We start from the raw sequence: 27,590 nt of genomic DNA, 5'->3' as shown, positions 1-27,590 counted from the left end.
CCTGGATGGGCAGAACAGCAAGTCTATGTTTCTCTCTTTCTAAAATAATAAATTTAAAAAGCAAACAAATAAAAAAACAGCCTGACCAGGAGGTTGCGCAAGTGGATAGAGTGACGGACTGGGACGCGGAGGACCCAGGTTCAAAACCCCGAGGCCACTGGTTTGAGCACAGGGTCACTTGTTTGAGCCTAAAGGTTGCTGGCTTGAGCCCAAGGTCCCTGGCTTAAGCAAAGGGTCACTCACTCTGCTGTAGCCTCCCAGTCAAGGCACATATAAGAAAGCAATCAATGAACTAAGGAGCTGCAACAAAGAACTGATGCTTCTCATCTCTTTCCCTTCCTGTCTGTCTGTCCCTCTCTCTATGTCTCTGTAAAAAAAAAATAATAATAATAATAATAATATACTTTTTATGAAGTTAAATCCAAGAACCAAAGATTTAAGATAAAACATGACTTTAAAGAACTTTCAGGCTTAACAGTAGGCATTTGGCCCTGGTCAGTTAGCCCAGTCGGTGAAGAGCATTATCCCAAAACAGCAAGGTTGCGGGTTCAATCTCTGGTCAGGGCACATACAGAACAGTTTGATGTTCCTATCTCTCTCTTCGTGCCTCTCTCTCTCTCTCTCTCTCAAATGAAAAAATGTAGGCATTTAATCTTCTTTAATATTTAGTGGAAAAGTTTCAAAAAACAATAATGATATTGAATGAATGTAACAAAAAACACTCTGTGTCTCCTTTGTACTCTTCAGATACTTCCTTCAATCTGGTTACCAGTGCTACTTCTGACTACTATGTTTACTATCTCTATTAACTCCCCTACTCATCAGCATGTGCTAATACCAACCTGACTTGAAAATAAGATTATCAAGTTTGTGTATAAGGAGCACGACAGGAAGAGAAAAGGCTTTAGTATCTACTTACTTGCAAGATCAGAGATATATATATTCCAGAAGAAGAAGGCTACCAAAAATCCAACATTCAGGTAAGCAAGCAAGGTCCTCCTACACACACTGGAACACAAAACTGCATACACTGTTATGGTGAAATTTTTTTAAAAAACACACAAAATATAGTTTTTAACTCCATGAAAGCAGTAACTCGGCTTTGTTAACCTCTGTAAAACTTAACACCTAGGAGAATCCTTGAAAAATTGTTGAATGAAACTGAGCATGTGTTCTGAAGTCAAAGAAACCTGTAGTTGAGTAAATTTAGTTGTGCGGACTTGGGCAAATCACACCTAATCCTTAATTTCTTCATCTGAAATATTAGCACAACTATATTTAAGACGTTATTGTGAGAAGTAAATGAAAAACTACAAAGAACGCCAAACTTAATGTCTGATACATAGTGAGCCCTTAATCCATGGCAGCTATTAATGTCACTACCGCAACTCCCAATCCCTCTAAATCTATTCTCTAGAGCAGGGGTCCCCAAACTGCGGCCCCCTGAGGCCGTTTATCTGGCCCCCGCCGCACTTCCAGAAGGAGCACTTCTTTCATTGGTGGTCAGTGAGAGGAGCATAGTTCCCATTGAAATACTGGTCAGTTTGTTGATTTAAATTTACTTGTCCTTTATTTTAAATTTTGTATTTGTTCCTGTTTTGTTTTTTTACTTTAAAATAAGATATGTGCAGTGTGCATAGGGATTTGTTCATAGTTTTTTTTATAGTCCGGCCCTCCAACAGTCTGAGGGACAGTGAACTAGCCCCCTGTGTAAAAAGTTTGGGGACCCCTGCTCTAGAGTCATCTTAAAACACAAATCTGATCTCATTAGTCCTCTACTTAAATCCTCCATCAGTTATCCATCACACTCAAAATAAAACCGAAATTCTTTAACTATGACCTACAAGATTTTACACAATGACCAGGCCTTTATCTTCATTTTCCACCTTATCTTCTACCCCCTCTCTCTTGCTCGCTTTATTTCTGTCATACTCTCTTGCTGCTAGCTCACTTCTTATCAATCATGTTTCCACTCAAATATCACTCCTCGAAGGGATCTCCTTGTGTACCCTATTCAAGTATATACTGCCCCTACTCTTTACTCAACTCTATGGTTTTCATAATACTTGACACCATTTATTACTTTGAAATTGTATTAGATACCTACCTAACACAGTGATTACTGTCTCCTATCCCACTAGACCCGTGATGGTGAACCTATGACACACGTGTCAGCACTGACACGCATAGCCATTTTTGATGACACAGAAGTATGGGGCCGCAAGCCAAGAAGGATGTTTCATCCTCGGATCCTGCACAGCCAGGTGCAGTAGCTGAGGATAAAACATTTGCTGTGGTGTAGACACTCTGTGCTGTAGATCTGTAGGCCAAAACAACAGAACTCCGGCACAGAGCATCTAGATCTGGGACTTCTGGTTAGGTCATTAGGGGATCATTGACCTCACTTCCAGCAGGCGGAGCAGGGAGTAGCAGAATGCCACGGGGGATGCATCTCTGGGGGCCCTGTGATCGACCAGCAACCACATAACCACAGCAACCATCATCCAATCTACTGTTCTGGGGTGTCGTGGATTTCTAATTGACCATCATTACTGAGATAAGTGAGGGGGAGGTGGGGAGAGGCGAGGGCCTGTGCTATCGGTGCTGTTTCCCGCCATTAGAAATAGCAGCAGCCACCTTAATTTACATAAGATGCAACTTGCAAAATTTCAAGACAGCATCTGGGCTCAGGTGTTTGTCGACTTGAGGTCAAAGCTTGAGAATCTGGAAAGGTGCCACTTGGAGAATCAAGAGGAGTGCCACTACAAACAGGAAATTTGGAGTGCCTGGAACCGATTACCAGACACTTTTAGCACCCTGAAAAATATAGCAATGGCTTTACTCACAATTTTTCCCTCTACATACTTTTGTGAGACCTTATTCTCAGCGTTAAATACTATCAAAACCAACAAAAGAAACAGATTGACAGATGAAGTTAGTAGCACTTGCTTGGGCTTGAAGTGTACAAAATACCAACCTTCAACTGAAGATTTAGCCAATGAAATTCAGCAACAAAATAGTCACTAATAGGCAGGTTAAAGAATTCCCCCTCCCCTTCACTTATCTTAGTTCACGGAACCCCACACAAGTTAAATAATATCAAAACCAACAAAAGAAACCGACTGACAGATGAACAAAGAAGTCATTAAGCAGGTAAGTTAAATAATTAGTTTTTGGTTTATTAAATACAGTTATATATTACAATTATACATTTTTGTTACTTAAACTATAAATATCGCGAAATTATGGTTTTTTTCTTGAAGTGACATACCACCCGAGTTATGCTCGGTTTTTTGGTGAATTTTGACACACTAAGTTCAAAAGATTGCCCATCACTGCACTAGACAGTACATTCCAAGAAGCTTAAGTTCATTTCACCCTTATAACCTTTGCCTTTATTAGTGCTGGTTCTTGAGAAGTTTCCTGAATAACAAACACTGTCGTCTGGGTCTAATGAGTGCTGACCTCCAACAGAAATCTTCTAGTGCAGTCATTTAGGAATCACACTATGCTGAGGGACTCCACTCTAGAATTAGAATACTAATAATTGTGAAATTCTACAACTATAGAATCAGCACAATACAATTGTTGACAGCTAAACATCAGATAACAACTCATCAGACAGATCACAGACAAAAACCAGCTGATGATACTCAACTGAAGCCATTATGGAATTCTACTATGCTGGAGTTATTTCCATAGTTAAATTTGATTTGTTAGTACTGTTTGGCATTTCCCTTCATAGTTTTATTTTTTAAGTAAAACTAAGCGCCACTCCTGTTCACCTGCTCTGTCACACTAAACTATAAACATTTTCCACCCACACACATATCCAATTTGTACTAAATATATACTGCTGAAAATAAAAAGTGGTTTTAAACCATAGTGCCCCTACAAAAAAAATGTAGAAATGTGTTTTTAAACATGCGTAAGATCATGTAGAATGCAAAAGAATGTGTAGAAGGAAGAATTTCACATTGGGCAGTTGGGAGGGAATAGTTCAGTTTAAAGGAAATACAGTAATTCCCAAATATTTCGGGTATATGTCCCAAAACAAGAATGCTTTAAGCATTATGCTAGTTATAGATTTTTGGGTGTAAATTTAAAATATTCTTCATGCACATAGGTTGTCCACCATGAAACCAATCAGACATTCAGTAAACTTAAGGAGTAAAGAGTAAATAATTAAGGAGTAAAATTAATAATTAAAGAGTAAAACAGTAAAATTAAGGAATAAACAATAAAGAAGTAATTCAGTAAAACAAACTTAAAATTGTTACTGTTTCCAACAATTTCCAGAAATCTCAGAAACAACTGCTACATTTTCACATCATGTTTGCAAATCATTTTACTTCCTCTGTATTTGTTATGGGCCAAACACCATAGGCCATAATGTTGTGGTCCTAAAAATAATTCTCCATTTTAGTAAAAGAATGAAGCCAGTATCTCAATAAATTAAAACCAGGGACTGTTGAATGTCAACAAGTTTTATAAAATTAGCTGATTTCTGCCTGACCAGGCGGTGGCGCAGTGGATAAAGCATCGGACTGGGATGTGGAGGACCCAGGTTTGAGTCCCTGAGGTCACCAGCCTGAGCGTGGGGTTACTCAGTCTGCTGTAGCCCCACGGTCAAGGCACATATAAGAAAGCAATCAATGAACAACTAAGGTGTCACAAAAACAAATTAGCTAATTTCTGTGGTGCAACATAAATTTCTCAAACCCCTTTTTGAATAATTCAAAAATATAGAAATATTTGAAAAAAATAAATAGATGAATGAATGTTAAGAAACACTCAACCTTTACAGTAAATCACGTTTTTAGACCAGGAATACATTCCTGAGGGTTTCCATATGAACCACATGCACCAGGATAGCCAATGAGTTTTCACTATATGCCCAGTAGAAACATCTGAAGAAAAATAGAAGTAGGTCAGTGATTTTTATCTCCTTACTTTCAAGAAATAAAACTAACTTTTTTAGATTTTATTTATTCATTTTTAGAGAGAGGAAGTGGGAGGATCAGAGAGAGAGAGAGAGAGAGAAGGGGGGAGGAGCAAGAAGCATCAATTCCCTTATGTGCCTTGGCCAGGCAAGCCCAGGGTTTCGAACCAGTGACCTCAGCATTTATCCACTGTGCTACCACAGATCAGGCTCATATTATCTTTTTAAGTCTAAACATTGGTAAGGCTAGGTACAAGTTCTCCCCATAATATTGCACTTCAGTCCTCGGGCAACATATCAAATGACTGGTACCAACTACTCAACACCTAGGCATCAACAGAAAATTCACAAACATTCTGTTGGCTAAGGCAAAAAACTGTACTTTATTTCCAGAGTCGGCAAGAGTTGTGAGAACTGTTCCCACAATCTGCATGCCCCAATCTACACAAGGCACCATGTGGCTGAGAAACCGGTTATAGCACTTAAGAACACTCAGGTATGCAGACATGTTATAGATGGAACAAAGTAAGAGAATAGTAAATATAGGAGCCACACTATGTTTGTGAAAACAGACTCATTAAACTTTTAAAACAAATCAAGCTATTTCCTTGTACAATTCCTAATAAGCTGTTCAAAGTGATCTTACAAAGAACACTTGTGTAATTCATTCTGATGTTCATAATACAGGAGAACACTGAGTTGTGATATGGGCATTTTAAACTCAACACACTCATTTAAAACATCTCACACTGTTGCCCAGCTCTAGTAATAATTTCTGTGAATTGCTGCATTCAAAAGTATTTCTATTTTTTTTTTAAACTGAATATATTTTATTTTATTTTAAAGATTTTATTTATTCATTATAGAGAGGGAATAGAGAGAGAGAGGGAGAGAGAGAGAGAGAAGGGGGGAAGAGCAGGAAGCATCAACTCCCATATGTGCCTTGACCAGGCAAGCCCAGGGTTTTGAACCGGCAACCTCAGCGTTTCCAGGTTGACGCTTTATCCACTGCGCCACCACAGGTCAGGCCAAAAGTATTTCTAAAAACAAATTATTAGTGCGAGATTAATAAAATGTAAGTTAGAAAACAAAATAAACTTTTCAAAAACTTTGGGAAGGTCTTGTTTTTGCTTGAGTTTACCAAATGCTATAAAAAATGTTTTGAAAGGACTATGTTTAAGGTACAATATTACTAGGGATCAGCACATATATAAAATACTATTAAGTAGCCTCAGGCAAGTCAAATCTGCTAAGACTATGATTACGTATATTTAACTAGCAGTACTTAAGGTATAATTTTAAGTGATTTGAGTCCTATGCTTTAAGGTCCATATCTCACTTTAAAGTCTAATCTGAGGCCTAAATGACTGGAAATGTTACTCTACCAACTTCTGGAGATATAGACTTGAGCACTCACTCAACATTTCTCACTGTCTTTAGCAGAATCTTTTAGATCCTCTCCTAAAAGATGATCCCATCTTTTGGTAAAAATAAAACAAACAAGACAGCCTGGCCTGTGGTGGTGCAGTTGATAAAGCATTGACCTGGAATGCTGAGGTTGCCGGTTTGAAAACCTGGGCTTACCTGGTCAAAGTACATATAGGAGTTGATGCTTCCTGCTCCTCCCCCTTCTTTTTCTCTCTCTCTTCTCTCTAAAATGAATAAAATCTGTAAAAAAAAAAAAAAAAAAAAAAGAACAAAAAACAATTATAGCAATTCTAATTAATCCACAAAGCTTTTCAGGAGTTCAATGCACAAGAACCAAGAAGTCCTAAAACTTCTGCCTAAAAGTCAAGAAAACAGTGGCAAATTTAGGATTAAGGCTGACTGTTTCAACCTCTCCCTACCTCAGCCAGGTCAGGCAGCCAAATTATTCCTATCCTTGACCCTTTCTGAGTAGGGAAACACACATACACACCAAACAAAGTCAACATTTCATACACAGGCATGTTAAATTTTCCTCAAAAATACCTCAAAATCGGTATTTATAATTAGATACTCTGAAAACAACCACTTTTTAGTGTTTCTTCAAACAGTACCTCATATTTCACTTTAAATGGTAGAAAAAAACAGAGGTAGAGCAAAAAATACCTAAGGTAGCATTGGGCAAACAAGTGTGTTACAAATGTGTTACAGGTTTGCTCACTTGTACTCTAATTGGTGCATTAGCACAGGGCAGTGCCATGTGTGCATAGTCTATGGAAGGCTGTGGGTACTTGCCTTCAGGGAAACAGATTACAAATTGTGGATTGCCTGCCTGCTTAGAAGGGGCCATGGTTTGCTATTGTTTGCCAGAGAAGGGGTCTCCCTGTCCCCCCCCCCCATTTTTGGCTGGGGAGTCGAGAGGGGGGGAGGGAGGGAGGGAGGGAGGAAGGTTTGCTCTGCCTACTGCTCGTCCACCATTACGAGACTAATAAACGGAATGGCCCATCATTTTCTGGCTCCAGTGTTCCTTTACCATCTGCCTGAATCCAATGAGAACTTGCACAGCCACAGCCACCAGCCTTACAGATAGCCAGCCAGCACTTTGGTGTTTAAATGAGGTTTTAAGAGATTCAATCTACCTAAAACCTAGTTTGAGAATATAGCAATGCATTCTGTGTGGTTAAGATTAATCCCAGCCTGACCAGGTGGTGGCACAGTGGATAGGGTGTTGGACTGGGATGCGGAGGACCCAGGTTCAAGACCCCAAGATCACCAGCTTGAGCGCGGGCTCATCTGGTTTGAGCAAAACTCACCAGCTTGGACCCAAGGTCGCTGGCTTGAGCAAGGGGTTACTCGGGTCGGCTGAAGGCCCACAGTCAAAGCACATATGAGAAAGCAATCAATGAACAACTAAGGTGTTGCAACGAAAAACTGATGATTGATGCTTCTCATCTCTCTCCGTTCCCCTCTGTCTGTCCCTATCTATCCCTCTCTGTCTCTGTAAATAAAAAATAAAAAAGATTAATCCCAGAAAACTTACATCAGTCAAAAGAACTTACAATTTTACAGAACTTCACAGTTTATTCAGTTCACCTCACCAGGACTGTTAAAATTAAACAGGGTAAAGCAGATACTATTTCTACTTTTTTGTTTATTTTTTATTGATTTTTAGAGAGAGGAAGGAAGAAAGCAGGAGAGACAGGAACATCTGTTCCTATATGTGCCCTGACCAGGGAGTGAACCAGCAATCTCTGTGCTTTGGGGTGATGCTCTAACCCAGTGGTCCCCCACCCCCGGACCGCGGACCGATACCGGTCCGCAGAGAAAGAATAAATAACTTACATTATTTCCATTTTATTTAAGTCTGAACGATGTTTTATTTTTTTAAAATGACCAGATTCCCTCTGTTATATCCATCTAAGACTCACTTTTGACGCTTGTCTCGGTCACGTGATACATTTATCCGTCCCACTCTAAAGGCCGGTCCGTGAAAATATTTTCTGACATTAAACTGGTCCGTGGCCCAAAAAAGGTTGGGGACCACCGCTCTAACCAACCAAGCTATCCCGCTAGGGCTATTCCTACTTCTTTTTTTGAAAATGTGGTCTGACCAGGCAGTGGCGCAGTGAATAGAGCGTCGGACTGGGATGTGGAGGACCCAGGTTCGAGACAGATCTCCAGCTTGAGTGAGGGCTCATCTGGTTTGAGCAAAGCTCACTAGCTTGGACCCAAGGTCACTGGCTTGAGAAAGGGGTTACTCGCTCTGCTTTAGCCCCACGGTCAAGGCACAGATGAGAAAGCAATCAATGAACAACTAAGGTGTCGGAACGAAAAACTAATGATTGATGCTTCTCATCTCTCTCCCGTCCTGTCTGTCTGTCCCTGTCTTTCCCTCTCTCTGAATCTCTGTCTCTGTAAAAAAAAAAGGTGGCCTGACCAGGCAGTGGTGTGGTGGATACAGTATCCAACTGGGACGCAGAGGACCCAGGTTCGAAACCCCAAGGTTGCTTGAGCACAGGCTCAATTGGTTTGAGCAAGGCTCAGTCTGCTGCACCTCCTGCCCCCTGGTCGAGGCACATATGGGAAAGCAATCAATGAACAACTAAGGTGCCGTAACGAAGAGTTGATGCTTCTCATCTCTCTCCCTTCCTGTCGGTCTCTCTCTCTGACTCTCTCTGTCTCTGTTACAAAAAAAAAAAAAACAACAAAAAGAAAATGTGAAGTGCAAAAGGTTTAGTGAAAATTTAAGAAAAGCAAATCAAGTAAAAAATTCAGATCCTCATTAAATTGTAGTTCTATTATAATTATATGGTTATCATTGCAGTACTTTTAATAGTTTAAGCAATGTATCAGTCCTGTATGGAGTAAAAAAACATATACATTATGTCTTATGTATCATAAATTTAAATTTTTCTTCATACTTGAGATGTTTACTTCTAAATAATAAATGATTTAGTTTAAATTTATTATCCTAGCATTCCAATGCTTTTTCTAACTTGACCTTTCTTCTTATCCATTAAATGATGCAGGGGTAGTCAAACCTTTTATAAAAACCGCCCACTGCCCTGGCCGGTTGGCTCAGCGGTAGAGCGTCGGCCTAGCGTGCGGAGGACCTGGGTTCGATTCCCGGCCAGGGCACACAGGAGAGGCGCCCATTTGCCTCTCCACCCCTCCGCCGCGCTTTCCTCTCTGTCTCTCTCTTCCCCTCCCGCAGCCAAGGCTCCATTGGAGCAAAGATGGCCCGGGCGCTGGGGATGGCTCTGTGGCCTCTGCCTCAGGCGCTGGAGTGGCTCTGGTTGCGACATGGCGACGCCCAGGATGGGCAGAGCATCGCCCCCTGGTGAGCAGAGCTTCGCCCCTGGTGGGCGTGCCGGGTGGATCCCGGTCAGGCGCATGCGGGAGTCTGTCTGACTGTCTCTCCCTGTTTCCAGCTTCAGGAAAAAAAAAAAAAAAACCGCCCGCTTTCTCCTCTCTCTCTCTCTCTGTCTCTCCCTCTCCTCTCTAAAAAATGAATAAATAAATAAATAAATAAATAAAAAAGAGCCTGACCTGTGGTGGCGCAGTGGATAAAGCAACGACCTGGAAATGCTGAGGTCGCCAGTTCGAAACCCTGGGCTTGCCTGGTCAAGGCACATATGGGAGTTGATGCTTCCAGCTCCTCCCCCCTTCTCTCTCTGTCTCTCCTCTCTCTCTCTCTCTCCCTCTCTCTGTCTCTCCCTCTCCTCTCTAAAAAATGAATAAATAAATAAATAAATAAAAACCGCCCACTTTTGCAGCGCTGGTCAGCCTACTCCCTGCCGCCCACTAGTGGGCAGTCCAGCTTTCACGGTGGGCCAATAGTGGCGCCATTTGGTTGCTCTGCTACGGCCCACCATGAAAGCTGGAACGCCCACTAGTAGGCGGTAGGGACTAGGTTGACCAGCACTGCAAAAGTGGGCGGTTTAGTCCTGGCCAGTTGGCTCAGTGGTAGAGCGTCGGCCTGGCGTGCAGGAGTCCCAGGTTCGATTCCCGGCCAGGGCACACAGGAGAAGCGCCCATCTGCTTCTCCACCCCTCCCCCTCTCCTTCCCCTCCTGCAGCCAAGGTTCCATTGGAGCAAAGTTGGCCTAGGCGCTGAGGATAGCTCTGTGGCCTCTGCCTCAGATGCTAGAGTGGCTCTGGTTGCAGCAGAGCATCGCCCCCTGGTGGGCATGCCAGGTGGATCCCGGTCGGGCACATGCGGGAGTCTGACTGCCTCCGTTTTCAACTTCAGAAAAATACAAAAAAAAAAAAAAAATCAAGAAATTAAAAAAAAAAAAAAGTGGGCAGTTTATTACCCCTGTATAGAGGGTGTATCAAAAATATAATCTTGCCTGACCAGGCGGTGGTGTAGTGGATTGAGTATCGACCTGGGATGCTGAGGAGCCAGATTTGAAACCCCAAGGTCACCAGCTTGAACACAGGTTCATCCAGTTTGAGTGAGTGATCACAGACATGACCCCATGGTCGCTGGCTTGAGCCAGGTGTCAATGGCTCAGCTGGACCCCTGGTCAAGACACTTAGAGAAAGCAATCAATGAACAACTAAGGTGCTGCAACTACAATTTGATGATTCTTATCTCTCCCTTCCTGTCTGTCTCTCGCTCTCACACTAAATAACACAATTTTTTTTTTTTCTGAAGTTGGAAACAGGGAGGCAGTCAGACAGACTCCCACATGCGCCTGACCGGGATCCACCCAGCATGCCCACCAGGGGGCGATGCTCTGCCCATCTGGGGGCTCGTCGCTCTGTTGTAACCAGAGCCATTCTAGCGCCTGAGGCAGAGGCCACAGAGCCATCCTCAGTGCCAGGCCAACTTTGCTCTAATGGAGCCTTGGCTGCGGGAGGGGAAGAGAGAGAGAGAGAGGAATTAGAGGGGGAGGGGTGGAGAAGCAGATGGGCGCTTCTCCTGTGTGCCCTGGCTGGGAATTGAACCCGGGACTCCTGTACGCCAGGCCAACGCTCTACCACTAAGCCAACCGGCCAGGGCAACACAAAATGTAATATCAAAAATAATATAAACCAAATACCATGTATAACTCTGTTTCTTCTTCTCTAAAGTAGGATCATAATGTAGCAACATCACCAGGTTTTGGGAAGATTAAAGAATTAAGAAAAATCTAAAAAGGCCCTGGCTGGTTATCGCAGTTGGTTACAATGTCATCCAGAAATGCTAAGGTTGTGGGTTTGATCCCAGTCAGGGCACATATGAGAAGGGACCAATGAATGCACAACTAAGTGGAACAACAGATGGATGCTTCCCTCTTTCTCTCTAAAATCAATCAATAAAATTTTTTTTAAAGAAAAATCTTAAAAGATATTGGCAACTATCAATAAATATAAGCTATTATCTGTAGAGATCAATTTTTATGGTTTTTTGTTGTTGTTGTTTTGTGACAGAGACAGAGACAGACAGAGAGAGGGACAAACAGGAAGGGAGAGAGATGAGAAGCATCAATTCTCTGTTGTGGCACCTCAGTTGTTCAGTGATTGTTTTGTCATATGTGCCTTGACTGGAGGGGCTACAGCAGACTGAGTGATCCCTTGCTCGAGCCAGCAACCTTGGGCTCAAACTGGTGAGCCTTGCTCAAACCAGATGAGCCCACACTCAAGCCAGTGACCTTGGGGTTTCGTACCTGGGTCCTCCATGTCCCAGTCCAACGCTCTATGCACTGCACCACCGCCTGGTCAGGCTAGAGATCAATTTTTTTAAAAATGTTTCTCTAAGGCAGTGTTCTCAACCTTTCTAATGCCGTGACCCCGCAATACAGTTCCTCATGTTGCGGTGACCCCAAACCAAAAAATAATTTTGGTGGCTACTTCATAACTGTAATTTTGCTACAGTTATGATTCAGAATGTAAATACCTGATATGCATTATGTATTCTCATTGCTACAAATCAAACATAATTTAAACATAGTGATTAATCACAAAAACAATATTTAATTATATATTGAGAAATATTTATTACTAATGGACCTCCTTACCTAGTGTATTGGGGCTACCATTCCATAAATAGCTGCTTAACTAATGGATCTGTTTTTCCAGATTAGTGGCAAGTTTTCTATATAGAACAGTGTGAACTACGTCATAGGATACACTGCAGTTTCTGCACAGCATGGTATCTTTCAGGGTTCTTTCACACTATAAAGCAGCGGTTTCTGCGGTGGAATCCATATCTCATTTACTTCAATAGGAGACCCGTGGATTCCGCAGAAGAGAGATCCTCTGTACGGCAGAAATGCAGTTCCGACACATTTTTTCCTCTCCTATTCAAGTCAATGGGAGGCCGCAGCAGATTCCGCTCAAATAGAGCATGTTGCTTAATTTTTTTCCACACTAGAACTTTTCCTAGAGCAGAAAAATTCCAAAGGTGGAATCCGCCACCCCCAATAGACTTCTACAGGAGGCAGATCTTTTACACTGCAGAATCCGCACAGCAGATTCCTCAGTGTGAGGCCTCTTTCAGCAGAATTTTTCTGCTCTAGGAAAAGTTCTAGCGTGGAAAAAAATTAAGCAACATGCTCTATATTTGAGCGGAATCTGCTGCGGCCTCCCATTGACTTGAATAGGAGAGGAAGAAATGTGTCGGAAACTGTCATTTCTCCGCTTTTTTTTTCTTTTTTTTTTTTTTTTTCATTTTTCTGAAGCTGGAAACAGGGAGAGACAGACAGACAGACTCCCGCATGCGCCCGACCGGGATCCACCCGGCACGCCCACCAGGGGGCGACGCTCTGCCCACCAGGGGGCGATGCTCTGCCCCTCCGGGGCGTCGCCATGTTGCGACCAGAGCCACTCTAGCGCCTGAGGCAGAGGCCACAGAGCCATCCCCAGCGCCCGGGCCATCTTTGCTCCAATGGAGCCTTAGCTGCGGGAGGGGAAGAGAGAGACAGAGAGGAAAGAACGGCGGAGGGGTGGAGAAGCAAATGGGCGCTTCTCCTGTGTGCCCTGGCCGGGAATCGAACCCGGGTCCTCCGCACGCTAGGCCGACGCTCTACCGCTGAGCCAACCGGCCAGGGCTCTCCGCCTCTTATTGAAATCAAAAGGAGGCTGCAGCGGATTGTGTGGTAACCCAAGATTCTCGGGAGCTCTCTTCCACAAAATCCGCCACACTCCCAATGAAATCAATAGGAGGCGGATTCAATGCCGGAAACCACTGATTTCAGCAGTTTCCTCATTCAGAATATGGAAAAATAGTGGGAGATATGGGAGATAATTATACATTGGGGAACAGTGTGAACTACATCTTATAGTGGTCTCTTATAGTATAAGACCAATGTAGAATGCAGTTCACACTGTGTAAATGTATGGTGCTTTGTGTAAGTGTAAGCTGCTTTGTGTACTGTGTAATGATTACACACAAAGCACCTTAACTTACACAGTATTGTGTGTATGGTGTGTGTACTGTTTTTACATTATTAACCTTTTTTACACCAGCAGGCTGTCTTGCAGGCTCTCTTGGCTCTCTGCCTCCTAGGCTCTGTCCTCCAGCGCTTGCTGCACCCGCCCACTGATGACCACTGATGACGTCAGCAAGCGCCGGACACACGGAATACGCTGCTACGGACTGTGGAGCGTTCCCGCTTCCCCCGCCCCTTAGGCCCCAACGGATGATGCAACCACGTCTGCGCATGACCGCAGGCATTCAGTTTGGAACGCACATCCATAACGGCGTGCGTTCAAGCTGAATAGCACTGCTGCAGACGGTAGCGCGGCTTCTCAGCGGCTAAGCCATCAGAAATATGTATTTTTCCGATGGCTTTAGGTGACCCCTGTGTTTTGGTCGTTTGACCCCCACCAGGGTCGCGACCCACAGGTTGAGAACCGCTGCTCTAAGGCTTGACCTGTGGTGGCGCAGTAAATAAAGCATCGACCTGGAATGCTGAGGTCGCTGTTTCAAAACTCCTGGCTTGCCTGGTCAAGACACATATGGGTTGATGCTTCCTGCTCCACTCTCCAACCCCTATTTCTCTCTGTCTCTTTCCCCTCTCTAAAATTAAAAAAAAAAAAAAGTAAAACAAAAGAATCACAAAAGATGGTCAAACTGTAAGGCTTGTGAGAATTGAAGATAATGAAAGAACAGATTAATTTCCTTCAGCTTCAATCAAAATCTCCAAGAACATATATTCACTATGAGGAATGGTAGCTAAAACTGCCTGCCCTATTCTCTGTTAAAATTTTGAGGCAGAAACTAAATGGGAAATGATATTTTCAAACAACAGCTCAGATAAGGGCCTAATATCCAAAATATACAAAGAACTCATAAAACTCAACAACAAACAAACAAACAATCCAATAAAAAAATGGGAAGAGGACATGAATAGACACTTCTCCCAGGAAGAAATACAAATGGCCAACAGATATATGAAAAGATGCTCATCTTTAGTTATTAGAGAAATGCAAATCAAAACTGCAATGAGATACCACCTCCCACCTGTTAGATTAGCTATTATTAACAAGACAGGTAATAGCAAATGTTGGAGAGGCTGTGGAGAAAAAGGAACCCTCATACACTGTTGGTGGGAATGTAAAGTAGTACAACCATTATGGAAGAAAGTATGGTGGTTCCTCAAAAAACTGAAAATAGAACTACCTTATGACCCAGCAATCCCTCTACTGGGTATATACCCCAAAATCTCAGAAACATTGATACACAAAGACATATGCAGTCCCATGTTCATTGCAGCATTGTTCACAGTGGCCAGGACATGGAAACAACCAAAAAGCCCATCAATAGATGACTAGATAAAGAAGATGTGGCACATATACACTATGGAATACTACTCAGCCATAAGAAATGATGACATCGGATCATTTACAGCAAAATGGTGGGATCTTGATAACATTATACGAAGTGAAATAAGTAAATCAGAAAAAACCAGGAACTGCATTATTCCATACGTAGGTGGGACATAAAAGTGAGACTAAGAGACATTGATAAGAGTGTGGTGGTTACGGAGGGGAGGGGGGAGAGGGAAGGGGGAGGGGGAGGGGCACAAAGAAAACTGGATAGAAGGTGACAGAGGACAATCTGACTTTGGGTGATGGGTATGCAACATAATTGAACGACAAGATAACCTGGACATGTTATCTTTGAATATATGTATCCTAATTTATTGATGTCACCCCATTAAAAAAATAAAATTATAATTAAAAAAATTTTTTTGAGGCAGAGCAAAACCATGGTTGAATACTTATATTTGAATGTGCTTATCATGCAACTTCACTATTTATTTCTCCTTTAAGCTCATGCCTTACTTCAGTTCAGCCTTGGTCCATCTAAGAGTCTGGATAATCAATTTTTCAAGATTACCCCAATTTCCTTTAGGAAATAAGTGCTTTGTTCATTCTTTTCTTTTTAATTCAATTGGTCACATAACACTGGAGGTTAAAAATCACCCTCATTTTTCACCTTATGAAAAATTTCTGCTAAGCAGACATGCTCAAACACTTAAGTATCAAATGTGATCTCACCTAAGCTAGAAACCATTATGTCTAGTTAGGAGAAGGTTTAGGCTAGAATTTCCCAACCAGTCCAAAAGGGCACTCTAATGCACTGCAAGGTGGTGTGTGTGTGTCAATATTTTGAGTTTCCTCATGTCTTTCTCAACTTCTGACCACAAACTGGTAACTCCATCAGATGACTTGCCAGCATAGACGCACATGAAGAAATGTGACACTCTACCCTTCTAAAAATGAACAAGCAGGGCTGCACAAATTTAGAAAAAATTCTGTTTCAAAAGGTAATCAATATTAAAATGTTAAAAATTAGCTAGTTCAAAACAATTATGTTAAAGCAACAGTTCCACAGTGAAAGATGTCTGTAACAAATTTCATTTTTAACTCTTGCCACAAATTAATTTTCCACCATTTTCATTTTAAGTCACTCTGTTTGAAATCTTTAACCCAAGTTTTGCTTTTCATCTCCAAATCAGTCACCATTTTACAGGGAATAAAAGTCTAGAAAGAAACAAATCTAATGATGAAGAGCCACCTTTTATACAACTTTTTCTCTTTTTATTTTAAATTTTCAAATTCAATGACTTAACAAAAACACTCATTTATAAATAGCAACCTGTCTTCTTCCTCAGTTACCTCTAAAATTTTTGTCTTTTATTTTTTTCAATAGCATCTAAATGATATATAGATTAGTGGTCTTTTTTATTAACACTTGCCTTGCTTTACCCTTCCCTTTCTTTTCCTGTCAAATCCCCCAAGTAACCTATATCAACAACCTAATATTCTTTGGTGATTTTCTCCATGCTTTTATAATCCATACAGGTATCATATATATGTATAAAGGTTTTTTAGTCATTTTTATTTCCCAACTTAATAATCAAAAAGATACACTGATTATAAAACATGTTCATGGTGAGGGGAAATTGGAAAAATACAAAAATTGCCTGACCAAATGGTAGAGCCGTAGATACAGCATCAAACTGGGACGTGGAGGACACAGGTTCGAAACTCCATGGTCACTGGATTGAGCCCAAAGGTCTCTGGCATACATACAGCCCAAGGTCCCTGGCTTGAGCCCAATGTCACTGGCTTGAGCAAGGGGTCAGTGGCTTGGCCGGACACCCCCGCATCCAGTCAAGGCACATATAAGAAAGCAATCAATGAACAACTAAGGTGCCACAATGAAGAATGTTTCTCATCTCTCCCTTCTTTTCTGTCCCTATCTGTCCCTCTCTCTCTCTTGCTAAAAATAAAATAAAATAAATACAAAAATAAACAACCTGTGATCGCAGAGTGGATAAAGCATCGACCTGGAATGCTGAGATTGCTGGTTTGAAGCCCCAGGCTTGTCCAGTCAAGGCACACAGGAGAAGCAACTACTACGAGTTGATGTTTCCTGTTCCTCTCCGTCTTTTCTCTCTTTCCTCCCTCCTTCTCAAAATAATCAATAAATAAAATCTAAAAATTAGCCTGGCCTGTGGTGGTGCAGTGGATAAACCTTTGGCCTGGAATGCCAGGGTTGCTGGTTCGAAACCCTGGGCTTCCCTGGTCAAGGCACATACAACAAGCAAGCAATGAACAACTAACATGAAGCAACTATGAGTTGATACTTCCCATTCCATGCTCCCCTTTCTCTCCTGTCTCTGTAAAATCAATAAATAAAGTATTAAAAAAAATCTAAAAATTAAATAAATAACCTATAGATGGCTCTTGCCAACATTTGTGGACATATGTATCTAGTCTTTTCTATGCATATGTACTCAAATATTTTTCTTTATAAAAATGGGATCTTCTTATACATATTTGAGTACCCTACTTTTAAAATATGTCTCATCACCCAACATTAATTGAAATCATCTTTAACCAGTTGACTGAATATATTTTAGGTTAAAAGCGGTGAAGGTATAAAGAAAGGTGGTTACAGGCCCTGGCTGGCTGGCTCAGTGGTAAAGCGTCGGCCTGGCGTGCAGAGGTCCCAGGTTCAATTCCCGGCCAGGGCACACAGGAGAAGCGCACATCTGCTTCTCCACCCCTCCCCCTCTCCTTCCTCTCTGTCTCTCTCTTCCCCTCCTGCAGCCGAGGCTCCATTGGAGCAAAGATGGCCCCGGCGCTGGAGATGGCTCCTTGGCCTCTGCCCCAGGCGCTAGAGTGGCTCTGGTCGCAACAGAGCGACGCCCGGGAGGGGCAGAGCATCGCCCCTGGTGAGCGTGCTGGGTGGATCCCGGTCGGGCACATGCGGGAGTCTGTCTGTCTCTCCCCGTTTCCAGCTTCAGAAAAAAAAAAGAAAGGTGGTTACAATAACTACATGCACCAGCTTATCAAAAACTTGATTCTTTTCAAAAATGATGAGTCACTTTGTAATTAATTTATCTCTTTGAAGAATATTATATACAAATATATTTACAAGGGAGAAAAAAAGTCTATCAGATCCAAGTACAGCCAACTTCTAAGCCACTACTTTGCCTAATAGAGCTAATCAGCAGGGGTAAAAGAGCCTAAGGCCACTTCATACCTATTAGGGTGGTTACTATCAGAAAAGTGAAAATAACAAGTGTTGGCAAGGATATGGAGCAACTGAAACCTTCATGTGATGCTGGTGGGAATGTATAATAAAACATACAGTTGCTGTGAAAGCAGTTTAGAAGTTCCTCAAAAGGTTAAACAGAACTACCATATGATCTGGCAATTCCACTCCTAGGCATAATCTCAAAGGAAAGTAGAAACTAAAAACAGAGACTTGTAAACCAATGTTCACAACAGCATTATTCACAACAGCCAAAAGGTAGAAACATGAGTCCATTAACAGATAAATGGGTAACAAAATATTACACACACACACACACACACACACACACTCACAGAGGAATATTTAGTCATAAAAATGAAATTCTGACACATGGTACAACATGAATAATCCTTGAAAACACACTAAGTGAAATAAGCCGGACACAAAATTACAAACTGTTATTCCCCTTATATGAAGTACTTGGAAGCCTGACCTGTGGTGGTGCAGTGGATAAAGCGTCGACCTGGAAATGCTGAGGTCGCCGGTTCGAAACCCTGGGCTTGCCTGGTCAAGGCACATATGGGAGTTGATGCTTTCAGCTCCTCCCCCCTTCTCTCTCTCTTTCTCTCTCTCTCTCTCTCTCTCCTCTCTAAAATGAATAAATAAAATTAAAAAATAAATAAATAAATAAATTTAAAAAAAAAAAAAAAAAAAAAAAAAAAAAAAAAAAAAAAAAGAAGTACTTGGAATAGGCAAATTCATGAGAGAATGTAGCCCTGGCTGGTTGGCTAAGCGGTAGAGTGTTGAAAGTCTGCGTGTGAAAGTCCTATGTTGGATTCCCAGCCAAGGCACACACCCCTCCCTATCCCTGTCCTGCAACCATGGCTCAAATGGTTCACAAAGTTGGCCCCGAGCAATGAGGATGTCTCCATGGCCTCGCCTCAGGCACTAAAATGGCTCAGTTGCTGAGCAACGGAGCAGTGGGTCCCAGATGGGTACAGCATTGCCAGGCTGGGCGCTTGCTGGGTGGATCCTGGTCACTGGGGTACATGCAGGAGTCTCTGTCATCCTGCCTCTCATTAAAAAAAAAAAAAAAATCTGCACATTAAGAAAGTGAATCTGGGCCCTGGCCATTAGGCTCATGGTAGCACATTGGTCTGGCAAGTGGATGTCCCAGGTTCAATTCCCAGTTAAGGCACACAGAAGGGCACAACTGTTTCTCCACCCTTCCCCCTCTCCCATAGTCAAGGCTCAATTGGAGCAAGTTGACCCTGGGTGCTGAGGATGGCTCCATGGTCTCTGTCTCAGGCGCTAAGAATAGGCCTGACCTGTGGTGGCGCAGTGGGATAAAGCGTCGACCTGGAACACTGAGGTTGCCGGTTCGAAACCCTGGGCTTGCCTGGTCAAGGCACATATGGGAGTTGATGCTTCCTGCTCCTCCCCCTTCTCTCTCTCCCCCCTCTCTCTAAAAATCAATTAAAAAATCAATAAATAAAAAAAAATAAAAAAAAAATAAAAAAAAAAAAGAAGAGCTCAGTTGTTAAGCAATGGAGCATGCCCCAGATGGGCAGAACATTGCCCCCTAGTGGGCTTGCCAGGTGGATCCTAGTCAGGGCACATGCTAGAATCTGTCTCTGCCTCCCCTCCTCTCACTGAAAGGAAGGAAGGAAGGAAGAAAAGGAAAAAAAGAAGAAAAAAAGGGAAAAAAAGAAAGTGAATCTGGCTCTGGCGGACAACTCAGTTGGTTAGAGCACCGTCCCGAAGCACAGAGGTTGCCAATTCAATCCCTGGTCAGGGCACACAGAGCAACAACTTTATGTTCTTCTCTCTCTCCCCCTTCAGCTCTTGCTAAAATAAATAAATAAATAACTAAAGTGAATCTGACAATAATGTGGATAATATACTAGCATGGGAAGGAATAAGAAAAAGGAGTACAGTTCAGTTCAGAGGTTCTAACAGCTGCCCTGGTCGAATGGCTTGGCTGGTTGGAACACTGTCCTGAAGCTCAGAAGTTGCAGGTTTAGTCCTTTGTGAGGGTACACACAGGAGCAGATCAACGTTCCTGTCTCTCTCTCTCTCTCCCCCTTCCTCTCACACTAAAGTCAATAAAAAATTTAAAATTAAAATAAAAAATAACAGTCAAGGCAAATACTATAGTAATAAAAGCCTGAACTAATCTAAAGTAGAAAGTAGTTGAAAGAAGCTCAAAAATATGGTTAATTTAACCTGAAAATGAATGAACGTTTGGAGTGATATAAGGGTCCATACCATGAACTGAATGGATTTAACTTTATTAAATGTATTTTTCTATTATAAAAGCAATATAGACTGACCAGGTGGTGGCACAGTGGATAGAGAATTGGACTGGGATGCGGAGGACCCAGGTTCAAAACCTCAATATCGCCGGCTTGAGTGGGGCTCATCTGGTTCGAGCAAGGCTCACTTGAGCCCAACGTTGCTGGCTTGAACAAGGGGTCAATCTGCTATAGCCCTCTCCCCACCCTACCCCCATCAATGTACAACTAAGGTGCTGCAATGAAGAATTGATGCTTCTCACCTCTCTCCCTTCCTGTCTGTTCCTATCTGTCCCTCTCACTGTCTCTCTCTCTGTCACACACACAAAAAGCAATATATTCAGAGAATATGGAAAGTATAAAGAGGAACATTTTTCCTTATGTTTACTGTTTAACCATTGTGAACATCTACATGTATTTTCTTCCTACATGGAGGTTTAAAAAATTTTTAACAGCTTAAGATATAATCCATATATCATACAAATCATACATTTAAACTGTATAATTCAATGGTTTTTATTATATTCAGAGTTGTGCATCCATCTCCACAATCAATTTTAAAATACTTGCATCACCCCAAAAGAAAATCCTATCACAGTCATCACTGTTCCCAACTACCTCTAGCCCCTGGCAACCATCAAGTGTCTATAGCACAGTTTACATAATCATTTTATTATTGTCTAACATTTGAACTCTGCAGTTTTTCCTACTGTAAATAAAGTTTGTTAAATCAAATGGGAGCGCCTTTTTGAATGATCTATCTGGACTCAGAGAAATGCCTCTCCCAGAAACTCTGAGCTTCCTAATGAGACTTGCCAAAGAGAATAAGAGTCATGTTCTTCCAAGGAAAGTGGATTTCATTTATCCCAAGCCTAAGTAAAGAAGAGATGTTAAAAGCTATCTGAGGCTGAGCCCTGGCCAGGTATCTCAGTTGGCCAGCGTCCCCAATATGCCAGACACACCATATCTGGCAGGTACAATCCCCCAGTCAGGGTACATACAGGGAAAAGTTTTCAATTAGAAACAATTGTGCCTCAGATAAACCTCACTGGCTACAATACTGCCACTGCTCAAAGCTACATACAGGAATCAACCAATGAATGCATAAATAACAACAAATTGATGTTTCTATCTCAAATCAACCAATCAATAAAAGTGTTTTTTAAAAAAAGGCTATTTGAGGCTGAAAAGGATACCTACAAAATACCCATTTTAGGAATGAAAACTCAATTTTAAAAACACACTGGCATAAACATTAACTATTCTGACTCTTCCATCAAAAATGTACATGCACAGAGAAAAGCTTTGTCCAATTGTGATGCCTAGTGTTAAGTAACTTCTGAGAAATCAGAAAACTTTAGCTTTCCACATCAGATTGAAAGAATAAGGGGAAAAAAAATCTTCATCGAAACAGTAAATATGTACTTACTCTTGCTACTAAATGCCAGTAAATGAAATCCAACAAGCAGAAAGAGAAAATGATACCGGTATAGTCCACAAGGTCCTCAGAAACAATCAGACATACTGTGTCGATTGCCATTGATTGCCATTGCCTGCTGCCTCCCAAATTCACTAACCAAAATTATAAACAGTCTCTGAATCACAAAAATGTTTAAATTCTAAACTGGTTTTAGGATTGTTAATCCCCACCCAGCAAAGTCCCTTTGGAATTTAGTCTAAAAATAAAACTATGTGTCAAGTGTTCCTCAAGAAAAACTATGTACACTGATTGGAATGTGAAGCAATTAATACACTTTTTGAGTGATTTGCCAAAGAGACTTCAGATAGCCTGGGCCAAAACCAGTAACAAAGAAACAACACCCACTTGACATTTTCTTTCCTTGGTTAAATTGAGATCCTAGGAGTAATTATAGAAGAAAGGCTAACATCTGAAGTTAACTACTAAAATCACTGAGCACTACACAAGTATTCAGGGAGAAACGAAGGAACAACAGGTGACTCAACCACTATAAAATTTAAAATGAAACCTTTAATACATAATTAAGGAATTTTTATTTACAACTTTAAGGCATGAATAAAATATCTAGCCATTACTATCATGAAAATTATAGGCAAAGTAGTTTAACCCTATACCTAAAATACTAATTGAATTTAACACAAATAACTAGTATTACTTTCTAAATCTAGTATGTTAAATATGAATTCGTATCCATCCATACACATATATAACCACTATATACACACAAATAAGACAACCTAAATCCTACAAATTAATCCTAAAAGAGCCCAGTGTTCCTTGATTTGAAGAAATAAAGACTTCCATGATCTGCACAATTTAAAAAACAAAAATCCTTCTCAAGTCAAAGGACGATTCTGTGGTTTCATAACCCCCCTACTGTCATATTAGTCCACTGCCTTTCAAAGGCAATATTTAAAATTCTCTCCTGCAAGTCAACATTAAGGCATGCTGTTTGGCTAACAAGCTCCTCCCAAAACCAGGATTATTATGTATGGCCTATTATGTTCCTAACATGCAAACAAAAGCACTCCCTCATGTAACATTATTCTATTTTTAGACAGTAGGTTACCAACAAAGTTTTATCTGAAATTAAAATGTAATAAATCAAACATCTACTAACAGACTACTTGAAAAAGTAACTTTAAGTTATTAATTATATTTTCCATTCAATAAGTAATCTAGTGCTTCTGGAAAAGTCTAATTTAGCTCCAAGAGGTTGTTTAATCTTCAGAGCAGACCACCTACTGCAGATTTCACAAAGGGCATGTTTTAAACTAAAAACAAATGGTTTCAGAGTAGCAATAATACAACACTTGATGCTTAACGATTAGCCATTTCATCTTTGAAGTACTTTTCATCATATATGACTAGCTTAATCTGTTTCTCACTGTTTTTTTCTTCTAAACCAAATCCCATAAAATGTTTTAATATATTTTACTCAAGCCTTCTACTTTGAAGACATAACTTTTTTTTCAACTATTGATAAGAATTTAACAAGACTAAGCAATTCCACTACTCTTATAATCATAAACACCAACATAAAAGATAAGCTTTTACAACAGAAACAGTAACAGGTTTACTTTCCCAAGTATCCAGTGTTCAACTGGGTCAAATGTTTCTGTTGCAAATTAAACAGCTTAGTCCTTGAAGTGATAAGAATGAAAACAAGCCAAACGATTTTTTAAAAATTCAATTTATGGGAGTAGCATTGGTTAATTATACTATATAAGTTTCAGGTGTATAATTTTATAATACATCATCTGTATACGTATTCCATTGTGTGCTCAACACTCAAAGTCTAGTCTAGTTTTCCATAACCATCAAAAGAATCTTAATGCTCTTCAGTGGCATTATAAGCATCACAATCCAAGAAAGATTTAGAACTGTTAGCTGAAGTCTGTTAATGATAACAATCATCACTTTGGCACAGCATTAATCACAATACAGATATTTAGGGGAAGCATGTTAATAAAACTAAAGACTTTATAACAGAATTGGAATCCTTGGAATCCATGGAATCAATCCAAAGTAACAGTTTACTGCATAAAACATTTACTAAAATAAAATACCCACTTGCATTCTGCACTTTTTCAGATGTTTTATATAATCTGCCAATTTCCATAAGACTGGGGAGTATGTGTTTATTGCCAACAGCCATTTAAAATGTATGATGTCCAGGCAGAGTAGCTCAGTTAGTTGTAGCATGGTCCCAATACGCTAAGGTTGCAATATGATTTCCAGTTAAGGCACACACAAGAATCAACCAATGAGTGTGTGAAAGGATGGAGCAACAAACTGATGTTTCTCTCTCTAAAACCAATAAATCAATTTAAAATATACAATAAAATGTAATATGAATAAAATGTAGTACATTTATAAAGTCAATATTTTTGTGAGCAACTATAACAAAGAATCTTCTCCAAGAAACCCAAGGAATTATAAGCTCAGTTTATTCATTGTAAAGCATTTATTCAAAAATGTCCTTAACTGGGTTTAACAAAGTAAATCTTTTCGATTACTATCAACACTTCAACATCAAGAGAAAGGGGAAAATTAGTTACCAGCAGGAAAAAATAATAAGCAACACGTTTAAAATATTCCGAAGTGGCCGTGGCTAGGTGGCCCAGTTGATTAGAGCATCCTCCCAAAATGTCCAGGTTGCAGGTTCCATTCCCAGTCTGAGCACATACAAGAATCAACCAATAAATGCATGAATGAGTGGAGCAACAAAACCGATGTTTCTCTCTCTCTCTCTTCCTTCCTCTCTCTAAAAATCAATAAGTAAAAATGTTAAAAATAAAAAATAAAATAATCCAAATTAAATAAACTATTTCACTATCTTCAACAAAGATCCCTCACAGTCTAGACAACTTTTCCTTTAAAACCTCATCTCTCACCATTTCCAAAACCCCAGGCTACTTGCTGCTCCCCAAACTCATTCCACCCCGGCATGTCTCTATGCCTTTGTACCAGCTGTTCCCTCACTTTTGAATGCTCTCCTCTCCTCCTCACCTGGTGAGAATTTACTCATCAGTCCAAAACTAGGCGCAAATGTCCCCTTCAGTGGAAAAGTTTCCTCAACTCCCCCATGGAAAAACTCGTCATTCCAAATCCCAGAACACTTGGTAAATCCACCCCTATCAGAGCGCATTGTTTTCACGCCATAGGGGCGAGCGCAGACTCCCTCCCCTCAGCCCACAAAGGACAAGGCTAGCAGAAATACCCAGTGAACGTGCGCTGAATTCATCCCTCCATGGATTATGTGATCCTCTAGAACCCGGTCACGTCTCAAGGAGACATAGAAGATCCTATCACTCTTCCCACTAGAGAATGAATACCAAAGGTCACACCCAGAGCTCTGGACAGAAAACAATGAATGAACACAGCTGCCTCTCGTCTCTTCTGATGTCCCAACTCCTCTCTTCAGGGTATCGCCTAGCGCTGCAGAGCCTCTGCAGCTGCAGAACTGAACCGTCCTGGCGGCACTCACTCCCTACGAAAAGTCAGTTCTGGATCTTCATGCCAAAGCATCCCGAGACCAATCTCAGAATACGCATCCCAAACCTTTCATTAGTAATCCAGAGTCCTGAAACCCAAGGCGAGATCCCAATGCCTTGCCTTTGTGGTGCGGCAGTGACCCATATCCTCCTCTTTTCCCGGATTTCTCTCGTCTTCCCTAAAAAGGATGTCATTTGAGTGACGTACCTTAAGAGAAGATGCAAGCCCGAGTCCCCCACTCCAAGACAAGAAAGAAAAGGAATTAGCTCATCTGAATGACAGTACAATACGGGGCAACTCTGGGAGGCTTTTCCCATTGCCAAAATATGAGGAATGTGCACCGGGTGGGTACAGGGGTGGCGCTGGCACCTTTCCCCGAAACACAAGGAAATTAGAGTGGAGATGTGAGAACTCGGCTCGCCGGCCATGACACCGGGCCCCGGGCCCCCGGCCGCCAACGCCACCCGGGGTGACAGCGGCCTGGCTCGGGCCCTCCACCCACCAAACGGGGCCACACAGCGCCGCCCAGTCCCAGTCGCCAGGAAACCGGCCCCTCAACCCCGCCGCCCAGTTCCCCCGGGCCTCGGCCCTTCCGCCTACCTGAAGAAGCTGGGCCGCCTCCGTGTCCCGTCGTCCGGTGGCAGCGTCTGGCCCGCTCCTCCTCCCCGCGCCGGGTGAGGGAGCGGGAGGTGGTCACATTCGGCGCGTCCCTAACCCAGGGGACGGGGCCCCGGGCAGCGCCCGCATCGTCACACTAGCGCTCCGCGCCCCAGGGCACACGCCCCAAAGTCCAGCCAGCTGGCCCTCTTTGGGGCCCCAAAAAAGTAACAGAAAACCCTTCCCGTCTCACGCTCGTTCTCGTCTTACTCCCGCCATCTAAAATGGCGGCCCCAGCACCCGCGATGAAGAAACTCTCGGGCAGCCCAGGCAAGCAAGCTCTCCGCTCGGGGCTCCTCCTCCCGACCTGCGGCGCCACTGGCTCTCTGCTTCTGCGCGAGCCCTCCTGGCAGCTGACTTTACACTTGGCTCGGGCATCTATCTCTCTGGCCTGAACTCAGGCCCCGCCTCCCAGGAGAGGGGCGTGGCCTCGCGATCGATCTGGTCGCCATTTCACAGAGGGGTCTGCAGTAGAGAGGGTACTGTCTATCCCTGAGGACGGGCTGTCGGCAGCTGAAAAGGGCTGGAGAGTGGCTCCCTCCAAGGGGTCTGAGACCTAGAGAAGGCAGACCAACCTGCCAGTATCACAAAGCCCGGAAGTACTCTAGGATGTTGGGCGTAGAAGACTGTCCAACTTTGGAGCATCTTCTCCGGAGTCGGACACTTGGGATGATGTTGAGTAGCGACTCAACCACTTAGCGGTTATGTGGAGGCATCCCTAAAATTTGAGCCTCAGTTTCCTCATCTGAATATTGAGGGTTCCTTTTCCCCCATCAGACTGGCAAAAAGTTAAAAAGACTGTTAATCCCCAGCCTGGTCCAAAGTAACGAAAACCTGTCGTATACCCTCCCTCAATCAGCACTGGCAAGAGGAGGGCAATTATCTATTGACATGTTTAATGTACAGACCGCTCCAGCAATTCCACTTCCAGGCACTAATCCTAGAGAAATATATACACATATGGACAAAAAGTGTGTGCTAAGGTATTTTTTGCCATAGTGTTTGCCTTAGAGATACACTCGGAAGAATGTGGATTAAATAGGAAACCGGTTACCCCCATAGTATGGAAGGCTTACATCCATTTGTTGAAAAGAATGAGCTAGCCTGACCTATGGTGGATAAAGCGTCCACCTAGATGCTGAGGTCGCTGGTTTAAAACTCCAGGCTTGCCTGACCTGTGGTGGCGCAGTGGATAAAGCATCGACCTAGAAATGCTGAGGTCACTGGTTCGAAACCCTGGGCTTGCCTAGTCAAGGCACATATGGGAGTTGATGCTTCCAGCTCCTCCCCCCTTCTCTCTCTCTGTTTCTCT

At 42.1% G+C, this 27,590-nt stretch overlaps 1 protein-coding gene and 1 non-coding gene across 5 annotated transcripts in view; both read right to left on the bottom strand.

The window, feature by feature from the left end:
• RAF1 (Raf-1 proto-oncogene, serine/threonine kinase) overlaps positions 1–26,597 on the bottom strand; it is a 73,937-nt gene extending 47,340 nt beyond the window's left edge. For 3 of the 4 annotated variants that reach the window (XM_066245383.1, XM_066245379.1, XM_066245384.1), the window contains exon 1: positions 26,222–26,597. The gene's annotated coding sequence lies outside the window, so the exon portion shown is untranslated. Of the gene's footprint in view, positions 1–6,526; positions 6,611–26,221 lie in introns of all 4 variants that reach the window. The other variant, XM_066245381.1, reaches the window with a different exon arrangement.
• On the bottom strand, positions 21,581–21,721 carry LOC136314781 (U4 spliceosomal RNA). Its single transcript, XR_010727367.1, has one exon. It is a non-coding gene; the product is annotated as a U4 spliceosomal RNA (small nuclear RNA).
• Positions 26,598–27,590: the final 993 nt, after the last annotated feature.

The sequence above is a fragment of the Saccopteryx bilineata genome, chromosome 10, assembly GCF_036850765.1.
Source record: "Saccopteryx bilineata isolate mSacBil1 chromosome 10, mSacBil1_pri_phased_curated, whole genome shotgun sequence".
Lineage (NCBI taxonomy): Eukaryota > Metazoa > Chordata > Mammalia > Chiroptera > Emballonuridae > Saccopteryx > Saccopteryx bilineata.
This window is presented reverse-complemented; position numbering and strand designations above follow the sequence as displayed.